The sequence below is a fragment of the Mandrillus leucophaeus genome, unplaced genomic scaffold (assembly GCF_000951045.1).
Source record: "Mandrillus leucophaeus isolate KB7577 unplaced genomic scaffold, Mleu.le_1.0 Scaffold798, whole genome shotgun sequence".
Lineage (NCBI taxonomy): Eukaryota > Metazoa > Chordata > Mammalia > Primates > Cercopithecidae > Mandrillus > Mandrillus leucophaeus.
In genome coordinates, this window is record NW_012108674.1 from 183,819 (window position 1) to 195,796 (window position 11,978).

General features: G+C 37.9%; 1 protein-coding gene across 2 annotated transcripts in view; it reads left to right on the forward strand.

Annotated features, from left to right (window-relative positions):
* The window catches only part of SEMA6D (sema domain, transmembrane domain (TM), and cytoplasmic domain, (semaphorin) 6D), a 585,322-nt gene that overhangs the window by 53,114 nt on the left and 520,230 nt on the right, over nucleotides 1-11,978 (forward strand). The window contains exon 2 of one of the 2 annotated variants that reach the window (XM_011967274.1): nucleotides 4,298-4,428. The exons of the other annotated variant lie outside the window; for it this stretch is intronic. The gene's annotated coding sequence lies outside the window, so the exon portion shown is untranslated. The remainder of the gene's footprint in view (nucleotides 1-4,297; nucleotides 4,429-11,978) is intronic. 2 annotated transcript variants of the gene reach the window in all.

Consider the following 11,978-nt stretch of genomic DNA (forward strand, 5'->3'; position numbering starts at 1 on the left):
GCAGACAAGTGATAATGACATTACATCCTCCTGCTGGATAATGTTTATGTTCTATTGAATCAAATGGACACATACACAACAAGACTATCACCGACTTTTAGAATTTTGTGTTCTTGAACAAGGTTTATCAGAGTTATTCAATGGCATTCGGTAAAATTAACACCACCAATAGGAATAAGGTTGAACTAGAAATAAGTCTAACGGTACTATACAGAATCCTGGTCAAATTCTCACTGTGGTCATACTTATTTTGGACTGCCAGAACTAATGAAATTCCATATAAGGACTTTTATAAGTTCTATTACAGGTCTAAGAACATGGGTAAGACATCTTGAGGCTGGCCATTTTACTTTATTGGTCCAATATGCAATATTTATTCCACTTAAATGATCACACTGTGATTTTAGGATTGTCTGACAAACCCCAGAGGAGTTCTATTTTGCCACATTGGAAATGAGACTGCCGTGATAAATGCTTCTGCTAATTTTTTTCACTTATTCTTCTCTCAAATTGCACTATGTAGAGAGGCAAGAAGTAGTGTACAGTGATCCCTGGACTATGACTGAAGGGATAGGAGTGTTAGTTTCAACTCTGCCTCTAACTCAGTGGCCTTAGCTACTTGAATTGGCTTGGTAGGCTGGGTCTTCGTCTATGAAATGGATTGGATCAGTGGCTTTGCAAGTGTGATGTGTAGAATTCAAAGGGCTCTGCAAAGTTGCTTTGGACTGCTTTAGGGTGTGAGAGTAGGTCTGTATAGGTAGGACTCTACACCCCCTTTTAACTATGACCATTTTAATTGTTTGTTTTATATATTTGAGCCTCTGAGTACAAAAATCTTTGAGGGAAGATTCTGAGGCCCTGAAAGTCTGTTTCTGGAAGACTGCTGTTACGAATCTCTTTGGCCCATTGTCACTGAACTCCGTGTTTGTAACTTAAGCACAACAAAACTGTGCAACTTTAAAATTAATGGGAGTTCCACAAGTAGCAACCAAAGAACTAGCAGCACGCTTTAAGAAAGGTCAGTGGTTACAGGGAAGTGTGGGATGGTACAGTGTGTGGAGCATCCTTGTCAAGTGTGCATTTATTGATAATGATGATGACACAAGTATTCTGACAGTAGCTAGATATTTTTGGTATATACATGTTCTTTTTCGCTGTAGTGCGTTTTTATTTTTGTCATATTTTACCAAACAATAAATAAAGACATCATTAATATTCATGAGAGGTTGCAGGAAGAAAATGTTGAGTTTATTTTGCTCTCAGGGACACAAACCACTGAAGAGAAGATGCTGTAAACTTGTCATTGGAGAATAAAATAGCAACAACAACAATAATGATCTACCTAATCCTCCAGGGTACACTAAAAGCACACAGAGTTGCCCAAACTCATTTATGAAAGTGAAACACATTGTAAGGCCCCATATTTCCCCTTCATGTGCCTTGATTTGACCCCCTGCCCCCCCTAGAGTATACCTGAACCCATTCTAACTTTCTCACAGATAGCAGAAACTTAAACTTAGATGCAGAGCCAAAAGGGCTCCTTGGTACTATAATAGGAATTATATTTAGCTGCCAATATTTATATTTTCTCCAATAGATTGTGCTTTCCTTGGGGCCAAGGAATCTGTGTTCCCAAGACTGCCTGGCACAGTATTTTGCCCATAGTTGAATTTCAATACATGATTGTCAAAGTGAAAAGTTAAGGGATGTTTAGACAAAAAAATAATCTAGGTCACAAAGGCATTTTTGCAGAACCCATGTAGATTTTCTGGCCTGAGTTTGCTGGCAGCCATGCTTAGGCTGGGACCAGTGGAAATGGGTCTAGAGCCTGCCTCAGAGTGACCGACAAGTCATCTGAAGAATCAAGATGAAAAATTCCATTTCAAGCAACAGGGAAGGTACTCCTCTCCTCTTTTAGGATTCATTGACACTTAGGAATAAATATGCAACTCAACTGAAACCTCCTTCAGTTTGCATACATGAGAAAATGATCACATTCTTCAATATAGGGATCCTTAAGCCACAGGCCATGGACTGTTACCGGGCCACAGACCAGGTACGTGTCCACATAGCAGAAGGTAAGCAGAGGTCAAGGAGCTAGCGAAGATTCATCTGTATTTACAACCACTCCCCATTGCCCGCATTACTGCCTGAGCTCTGCCTCTTGTCAGGTAAGATGTGGCATTAGAGTCTTGTAGGAGCATGGACCCTATTGTGAACTGCACATGCAAAGGATCAAGGTTGTGGGCTCCTTATGAGAATCTAATGCCTGATGACCTGTCACCATCTCCCATCACCCCCAAATGGGACCATTTAGTTGCAGGAAAACAAGCTCAGAGCTCCCACTTATTCTACATTATGGTGAGTTTATAATTATTTCATTATATATTACAATGTTATGAAAATATAAATAAAGTGCACAGTAAATGTAATGCACTTGAATAATTCCAAAACCATCCCCCAACCCCGCAACTCTTTCATGGTCTGTGGAAAAATTGTCTTCTGTGAAACCAGTCCCTGGTGCCAAAAAGGTTGGGGACAACTGCTTTAATGGAAATCCTACTTCCCAAATGTTTCCCATATTATTCTAAAGAGCAGACAGGGTTGAGAAACATGAAGACCTGGAAAGAATATGGGCTTCGGAGTCCAAGTCTTAGGTTCAAATCCTTCTGTGTCCACTGGCTGTCTCCATCATACTGAGTGTAGAGCAGTGCATAAGAGCCTGGCTGGCCCTGTTACCGTTGCATTGTACGATTTTAGAGCTCCCTGTATATCAGTTTCCCGTATGGTAGATGGGTATAATACTAATACTTGCCTTATAGGGTAGTTGTGATGATTACAGAAGTTGTATGTGTAACATATGAGTAATATGTGATCAAGGACTTAGTTCCTGTCTCATTGTAAATTCTATACAAGTAATTTGTATTATTGTTGTTGTCTACCCAACTAAGCTTCAGTTACATCTTCTGTAAATGGGGTGGTAATTATCTTTAAAAATTATGTGACGGTATAAAATGACATTTTAGAAGTCCTTGATATATCATAAATATTCAATAAATTTGAGCTTTTATTTGTATAACATAATTATTATCAATTTGGATCTCAGTAGTTGGAAAAAGCCTGTTCTATACATACAGTAATTGGTCGTCCTAAAAGAGAGGCACCCAAGTGGTCTTACCATTCCCTGGTTGTCCATGTACCAGCTTTCTGCCATGAATTGTTTCTCTCAAAATGAAAAATGTGTTGGTCAGCTTGCTGGCATTTTGCTACTGAATATAGGATTTAGGCTCAAGTAGACTTATAGGTTTTTGGCTTGATCTCTGAACGAGGACCTCTGATACAGAATCTGGAGTTTAATCATAATCATATCACTGAGGATGGGTAAATTATTTTACTTCCCTGGCTTTCAGGTTATTTTTAGGTAAAATGAAGGAACTGTAATAGAGCGATGATGAAGACTGAATACACTGGTGCAGTAAAGCACTTAGTACAGTACCTCTGGTTGCTTAGGAAATTTTATTTTCCTCCTTTCTTCATCTATAAAATCAAGGCTTTTCATGAGATTTCCTTTTTAAGATCATTTCCAACTTCAGCATTTAGTCTCAATATGATTTTATACATCATGCATTGGGATCTCCATGGAATTTTTGGATCTTGATATCTTATGTCACTAGAGGAATTTTAGTGCAACAAAACAGTACTCTAATGCTGTTGAATATTAACATTTATTTTCTTACAATTAGTTAAAATTAGATTGCCTTGACTATGCAGAAAAGGGCAAATATTTGAATCATGTACATAGTGATTGGTATTTGCCAAAAATTCAAATTCATTGATTAGTCAAGGCCAAACAGTTTGAGATCATCCAAGGATCTAGAGAAATTAACCCCATTGTATGAATATATTTTCTTTGTAAATCCTACTGATGACTGTTTGGGGAAAATAGTGTATTAAACATATATATGGTTCAGAGAGAAGTCTTTTAAGCCAAAACATTCTAAAAAGGTTTTGCTATAGTGTCCATCCAGACATTCTGAAAGGCAGGTTAGATGTGTCATCCTTGCTTAACCACTGAGGAAATTAAAACACCAAAAAGAATGAGAGCTTCATCTATTTCCTAGCAAGGAAGGAACCAAGCTGAGATTAGAAAGATTAGAATGCAAATGGCACTGTTATCTAGACTTAAATAAAACAATGTGTAACCCAAAATGTGTATTTACAAAATTTTTCTAGAGTTACATGACTCTATTGAAAGTGTATTTTCCCTCTTACTATTCAATATTCCATTTAACTCTAGGAGACACCGTAAGAACCACAGAGTGTTAAACTTGGGACTTGGAAATCAGAGTCTGTCCCTGAATTTCACAAAGGAAACGACTGACATCAAAAGAAGGCAAGGTACAGCTGTTTGCATTTTCAGGCCTGTGTGTAAGTGGTCACCACCTATGTGGTACAGAATGTGACATATTTTTGTTGTTGTTTCGTTTTTGTTTTTTTTTTAAATTCTGGAAGCTTGATTTTGTTTGCCTGGAGCCACAGTAGGGTTTGTTCTCTTCATCTCCTCTTCCCCTTTCTCTCCCCTAGCTGATTTCCATGCATTCTGGTTTCAAATACATTCTAAGGCCAAGTACATTGAGGAGAAATAATGCATACATGACCCAGAGTGGAGCTTAACTTAGGTTGTCAAACTAACAGGCAGAGAGAGGAGAAAAAGAGGTAGGAAGTCACGGAGGGAGGGAAGAAGGAAATGATGGAAAAAAAGAACTTCTTAAAAATCAACCTGTGAAACAAAACACTGCTTGCCAAATATGTGTCTGGCTCCTGTGGACTTTCTAGTTCTGCCTGATTACACATTTCCCCAGTAGGTTCCTGAATCTAAAAGAATTTACCTAGCTGAATGTAGGGGCAGGTTGGATAGAAAAGTCTGTATAACACATGAATTTCCCTCCCTGTATTTCTGGCCCTTGTCCTTTGAGTTTCCTGGCAGCGTCAGGATTACCCAATCTGTACCAGCTTTGTGTAAAGGAAGGAACGTGAGTCTGGAGTAAGGCAGTCAGGGGTGTGAATTCCAGTTTTGTTATTTAGGACTGTGTGGTCTCGGACAAGTCCCTTGATGACTTTGGAATTTGAAACCCACCTTTAACGTGGAATAAAGATAATTTCTTTTTTACAGTGTTCTGACTATAACAGATAATCCATTACAATGCCCTGAATCAGGGGCTATCTCAGATTAGGTACTTTATATTTACAAGGGATTACTATTAGTTGGTACAAAAGTAATTGTGGTTTTTGCCATTAAAAGTAATGGCCACAATTACTTTTAATACTTTTTTTAAAAAACATGCACTTGGCTATTTTGAGATATCAACCCATTTTTGCCTGATTATCTTAAATTACTGCCAGTAGCTGCTTTACCAAGGTTTTAAATGCAGAACAGCCACAGGATCCTCAAAGCTGAGCTGCTTAATCTGAATTTTCCTCCCAGTTGTTCCTTTGTGTTCTGCATAATACTTTGTAGACCCGGGTCAGGCTCAATCAAGTAAAACTTCATTCTGATGACTTAGAGTTGGTATGTGATGAAGAAGGAGCCATAGGGCATATGCATATTTATGAAAACTTGGGGGTCAGGCTGAAAGTTTTGTTAAATCTGCAAAAAAACAGATATTGCGTTAAACTACAAACTAATGATAGTTTTCTCAGGGGTTTGAAGGAGAAAATGTTATTGGTATCATTATGGTCAACTCTATGCAGGATTGGAAATATATCTCTTTTTAAATAACATTATTTCCAATTATAAAAGCAACCCCTGATCATTATACAAAATCTGGAAATTTTAAACAGTAGAAGTGACTATCATTGACAGGAAAATACATTATATTTTAGTACAACTAGGTGAATATGCTGTGCATAGTAGAGATGTATACCTACTATGTAAACATTTCTTAGAGAACTGAGGTTAACCCCTATTATTAAACAGCTGTGGATCACAGTTTGTTTGAGGATGTACTAGCTCTATATTACATTCTTGAAACTTCACCATGTGTATGTTCAGCATCCTGAAAATACACGCAACCACTTATGTACATTCACAAAGCTCTGCTGAGCACTGTTGCTTTGTGGGCTGCCTGAGAAATTGGAATCTCCAAACTTGAGTGGGTTTGGAATTTGAGAAGCCAACCAGTGAGAAATACAATTTGAGTACAAAAGGTGGAAGAGGATTCAAAGTAGAAGAAATAGCAAACAGTAAAACCTAGACTAGGAAAGTCCATTGTTGCATACCTAGACTTCACTCTCAAAATCTCCTTGCATCTCATAGCATCAACCCATGAAATGGTTATTTGTGTACCAATATAACTTCTTACATCATCATTATCTGTGTTAAATTTTAAGAGCCCAGGAGGCAAGAATTGGAGCAATTTGACTTTGTTTTTCATAATACCATGCAGAAATTGAAAAAAAAAATGCCTTGTAATGATTTTATCGGGACCCAGCCCTTTGGGGAGTATTGATTTTAACTTGAATAGTTATGTGGTAGGAAGAAATGGAAGTTTTCATTAGGCAAATTCAAGTCAGTATTGTTTTGTTCGATATAAAACCGACAATAATAATTAGGAATTAAGACACACCAGGAAATAAGAAAAAGTGGCAGAAAGTGTTTTTACTGCTCTGTGTACAATGCCTTGATATGGAAAATGATTTTAAATGGCAGAGCATAATAAAGCAGAGATCTCTGGTGTGTGAGTTTTAAGCTCTAGCAAATGGTGCTTTCTTGGGAAAAGAAAGCAATAGATATGTTGAGTGTTCTTGTTGAGTGCACTTGCCCAGTACTTGTAGAAGGACAGAATTTCATTCATCCGCTCATTCATTTATTTTTCATGAAAATGATTGTTGAGCACCTACCATGTTCTAGGCTGCATTCTACATGCTATGGATATAGCCATGGACAAAATTTGACAACAGTCCTTGCGTGGAGTTTACAATCTCAGTGGGGAAGGTGGAAAATAAACTAAATATATAATATGATAATCAGGTAGTGATAAGTGGTATAAATAAAAATAAGGCAGAGAAAAGGTTGGAGAGTATGTGGTTGTGCTAGTTTAGATAGCATATTTGAATGAAGGAGAGAGAAGAGTCAACAGTAACCTAAGGAAAATGAACCTTGGGGGCACGGACTGAACATTGGGAAGGGCCGTAAGAAGAGCTGAGGAACTTCGTGCTCAGAATAAAAAGGTCACAGCATGGATGAGTATGAGTGGCATGGACTTTAGAATCAGGTAGATCTGGATTTGAATCTTTTCCATTGAGCGAGAACTTTGTGACTTAGGCCAAATTAATTAAACTCTCTGAGTCTCTGTTTCATCATCTGCAAAGAAGAGTATCTTTTCTTCAGGGTTGCTAAGGATTAATCATGCATCAAAATGTATAAGCTTAGTTTTCATTCTAATATCCTCAATCCATTTCTTGATTATAAGCACATGTTATAAAGCACCTTACAGATATGATCTCATTTAATCCTCAGAACAATGTTGTGATAAATAGTACTATTACTTTCATTATACAGATGTGTGAAAACTTGGGCACAGAGAAGTAAACTTACTTGTCCAGGTTTGTACAGTTAAGTGATGGTGTCATGTTTAAATGCCCAAGAAACCTGACCCTGTCAGTAGTTCCGGTATCTGTTGTTGCCATCTTTATGTCCATGAGTACCCAAAGTTTAGCTCCCACTTATAAAAGAGAACGTGCAAAATTTGGTTTTCTGTTTCTGCAATAATTCGCTTAGGATAATGGCCTCCAGCTCTATCCATGTTGCTGCAAAGGACATGATTTTGTTTTTTTCAATGGCTGTGTGGTATTCCGTGGTATATACATACCACATTTTCTTTATCCAGTCCGATATGGATGGGCACCTAGGTTAATTCCATGTTTTTGTGAATGTGTATAGTGCTGCAATGAATATACAAGTGCATGTGTCTTTTTGTGGAGTAATTTATTTTTCTTTTGGTATATGCTCAAAAATTGCGTTTCTGGGTCAAATGGTAGTTATGTCTTAAGTTCTTTGAGAAATCTCCAAGCTGCTTTCTACAGTGGCTGAGCTAATGTACCTTCCCTCCAACAGCGTGTAAGTGTTCCCTTTTCTCCGTAGCCTTTTTAATAGTAGCCACACTGATGGGCTTTACTGTCCTCAGTTATGAAGTGAAGGCACTGGAAGAGATGGTCCCTCAACACCATCCATTCTTGTGTTCTCTGATCTATGGGCACAGTAAGGAAGAAGTAGGTGTTGTTTGAGAAGCAAGTCCGAACTCTCAGATGGGGCCAGAATATAGTTGTTTGTGAGTGTCAGCTTCTGGCTGCAGCACAGTATGATCTAGAGCATCTGTACTAGTAAGGAAGGTGTTCTGCTGTTATGTGTCCATTTTATTATTCACAGTCTCTTTCATGAACCTGCCAATTTTCTGCATGTTAAACATGGAATATAGTTTGGTGTGGACAAATTGGTGATCTTTGTGATGCTTATTCTGAAATTTTGATCCTCTTGTTTTCAGAGATCTGTTTGTATCCTGAACATTAAATACAAAAAGGTGAGAGAGGATTCTCAGCATAAGAAATTGCAAACACAGAGAGTAAATACCCATCAAGAAAAAAATATTTGTGTACAGATAGCAGTAGTGGAATGGTGTGAGTGGAGAGGATAAGGACACAGGGACATCACAGAATTAAAAAAAGTCATAAACATGCTTCGTGGGAATGGAAAAGTCGTAAGACTCTGAAGCTTCTTTCAGGGGTCAGATGGTTTCTCACGACCTTTCCCCTGTCTTTCGGCTATATGCTCCTCTCTCAAGTATACATGAACTAATTTTAGCAACCTTTCAAAATACTTTAAATAAACAAGGCTGCCCTATTCTGGGTCCTAGCAGGGAACAAATTTACCCGAGACTGTTAAAATAAAAGATGTATAGTGAGTGACTACCACCAGAGGTGTTGGCTGCATTAAGTGAATAATCAAGGGATAGAGATGCTTCCAGAAACAAGCAATTAGCCATGGGTGTCTCTAAGAGTGAAGGGGTGAAGAGAGAAAACATAGGGTTATTAGAGCCTAGTTGGGGCTGGATGCATGAAAGAGGAAGATTCAGCCAGTGGGAGCTAAAGCATGAGGGACACAAGTACAGCCTACGGTACGGGGTCGAAGGAAGGAGGGATGGATCAGGGAAGAAATCCTCCTATTATCTTATATGTTTGTAAACTAGAAATTCAACATAGTGATAGCCAAGGTGTCCAACAGGGTTGCATTCCTTTCTGATGATTCCAGAGAAGAATCCATTTCCTTGCTTTTCCAGCTTCTGGAAACTACTTACATTCCTTGACACATGGTCCCTTCCTCCATCTTCGTAGCCAGTAATGCAATAGAGTTGAGTCTTCTGACCCTTCTCCCATCATTACGTCTCTTTCTCTGACCACAGCTGGGAGACGTTCTCTACTTTTAAGATTTCATGTAAGTACCTTGGGTTCACCCAGATAATCTAGAATAATCTCTCTAACTCAATGTTCTTAACTCTAATCACGTCTGCAAAGTCGCTTTTGCCATTCTGAGAATCAGGGCATGGACATCTTTTGGGGACTGTTATTCTGCCTACTATTGCAGTCTCCTTGTGAGTGGATTTCCTTACAAGGCACATAGCAGGACAGAGAGGGAGAAAAGAGGTCTGAGTGTGTGGAGGTGGCCAAATGAAGAATAGCCAGCACAGAGGCAATCTGACATCTATTTCTCATCTCTAAAATGTACAAATAGGTTGAACTTAGTTAATTTTAATGTTATCAATCTATTGACTTTCATATTTATTCAGTTGTTACTTGACCACATATTGTATAACTAGACCTTTGCTAACTGCAAATAGAAAAACTACACTAGAAATACAAGATCCAGTCTTTAGTCTGAGAAATGTATCATCTAACTAGGTCAAGGACTGTTAGACCTGAAACGACTAATAAGAGAGTGAGGCCTGAGGTATTGGAGGAATGAGGAGAAAAGGGAGACAAGAAAGTTCTATGGGAATCATGGAAGGTATTTCATGTGGGTTATTTAAATTCAGCTGAATCCTAAAGCGTGATTAGGGTTTGGGTTGTAAGAAGGGAGAAAACATTCTGACAATCTAGAAAAATAAAGCAAAAAATGCTGGAATGAAAATATGAATTTTGCATATATTGTTTCTCCTATATAGCAAAAGTAAAAAAAAAAAACAAAAACAATTGTCATCCATTAAATGGCAGTCATGCTCATAAAAATGTATAGAAGCCCACAGAGTATCATTAAGTTTAAGAAAATATGATTTTACATGAATTACTTAGGAATTATATTTAATATTCACTTCAGCTGACAGTAGAACTATAATAGTCATCACTGATAAACATACTCCTATTTGCTTTTTTATCTATCTATCTATCTATCTATCTATCTATCTATCTATCTATCTGTGTATCTTCTATAAATCCGTAAATACTGTTTTTTTTTCTTTGTCTCATTTGACAGTGCTTAATGTCTTCTAGTTCCCAACCTTCTAGTCTGTGTACATGTGTGTCATATTTGATTCTAAATATATGAGAAGAAATAGTCTAACTCAAAAAATGCCATCAGTCACTTTACCATTTGTGAGATTATCAGACCTTGTGGGGTCAACTAGTTTTTAATAACCCAGAATGTTTGCAGAGTGTAATGAGCTGGGAACTGTGTCAGACTTGAGGGTCATAGGCAAGGGAAGGATTTTTAGTCCCCTCCATTGACTATGGGGATGTGGACCTCCTCACCTCAGGTTCAAATCTATAAGATACATAAAATAATGACAGAGTTAATATGAGAAGCAAGTGGTTCACAGTAATGACATTGCTCCAAAAAATTCACAGTACCTTGTAAATACATGGTAGTCAGCCAGCTGAAGCATCATTACTTAAACATAGCCATAAACCCAGTAGAACCCAAAAATAGTTGTCAAAATATCAGCCCAATGAGAATCAGAGACAATTCATTCTTATTTATTCTTAAATCAAAAAAGATGCTCAGTTCCCCATATTCTAAGCTTTATCAACTTAGAAGCAAAAAAATTAAAAACTCTACAGGAAAGACAACAGCTATTATCCAAAAACGCAGTGTATCTCATTATCAGGAAACAAATGAGAAAAACATTTATGAAGAAAACCCTCAAAAGCAATGAAAGACAGATGCCTGTGGGATTAGGAAATCCCAGCATTTGCAGTCATTCCCTGTCCTATAGAAAGCCCAGTTTACCCCAAAGTGCCCAGAAGGCACCACTGTTTATATGTGCTGGAATAATGAATATTTGTAATGATTACATTAAATTACCCAGAATGGTTAAATTATGTTTGCTGTGATTTGCCTAAGACAACAGAGGTATACCTAATATATTCTAGAAATATGAATTCTAAATGATTAAAATTTTAATGACATTGGGAGTCTTCTGCAGTTTTTTGGAAGACTTAGCTCTCAGACACTTAAGAGTTGTATTATATTATTCCATTGATTTACAATGTAGAATGTCAGACATGACAACCATTCATGTGTCTGACTCCCTAATAATTACAGAGTTGAGTAAGAGATAACAGTGGCCTCCAAATTCTGGGCATCCTGTCACTTCTCTTGGAGAATTTTGGCTTACTTTGGCTTTTAGAACTGGGGAACCTCAGTGTTATTACCAAAGTTGAGCAGCTTTATCGCATGGGTGCTTAATAACAATTACCAAGTTCTGAAACTTCAGTTAAATAAGTGGACTAGGCCGGGTGCGGTGGCTTATGCCTGTAATCCTAGCATTTTAGGAGGCTGAGGCGGGTGGATCACCTGAGGTCAGGGGTTCAAGACCAACCTGGTCAACATGATGAAACCTCATCTCTACTAAAAATACAAAAATTAGCCGGGCATGATGGTACATGCCTGTAATCCCAGCTACTAGGGTGGCTGAGGCAGGAGAATC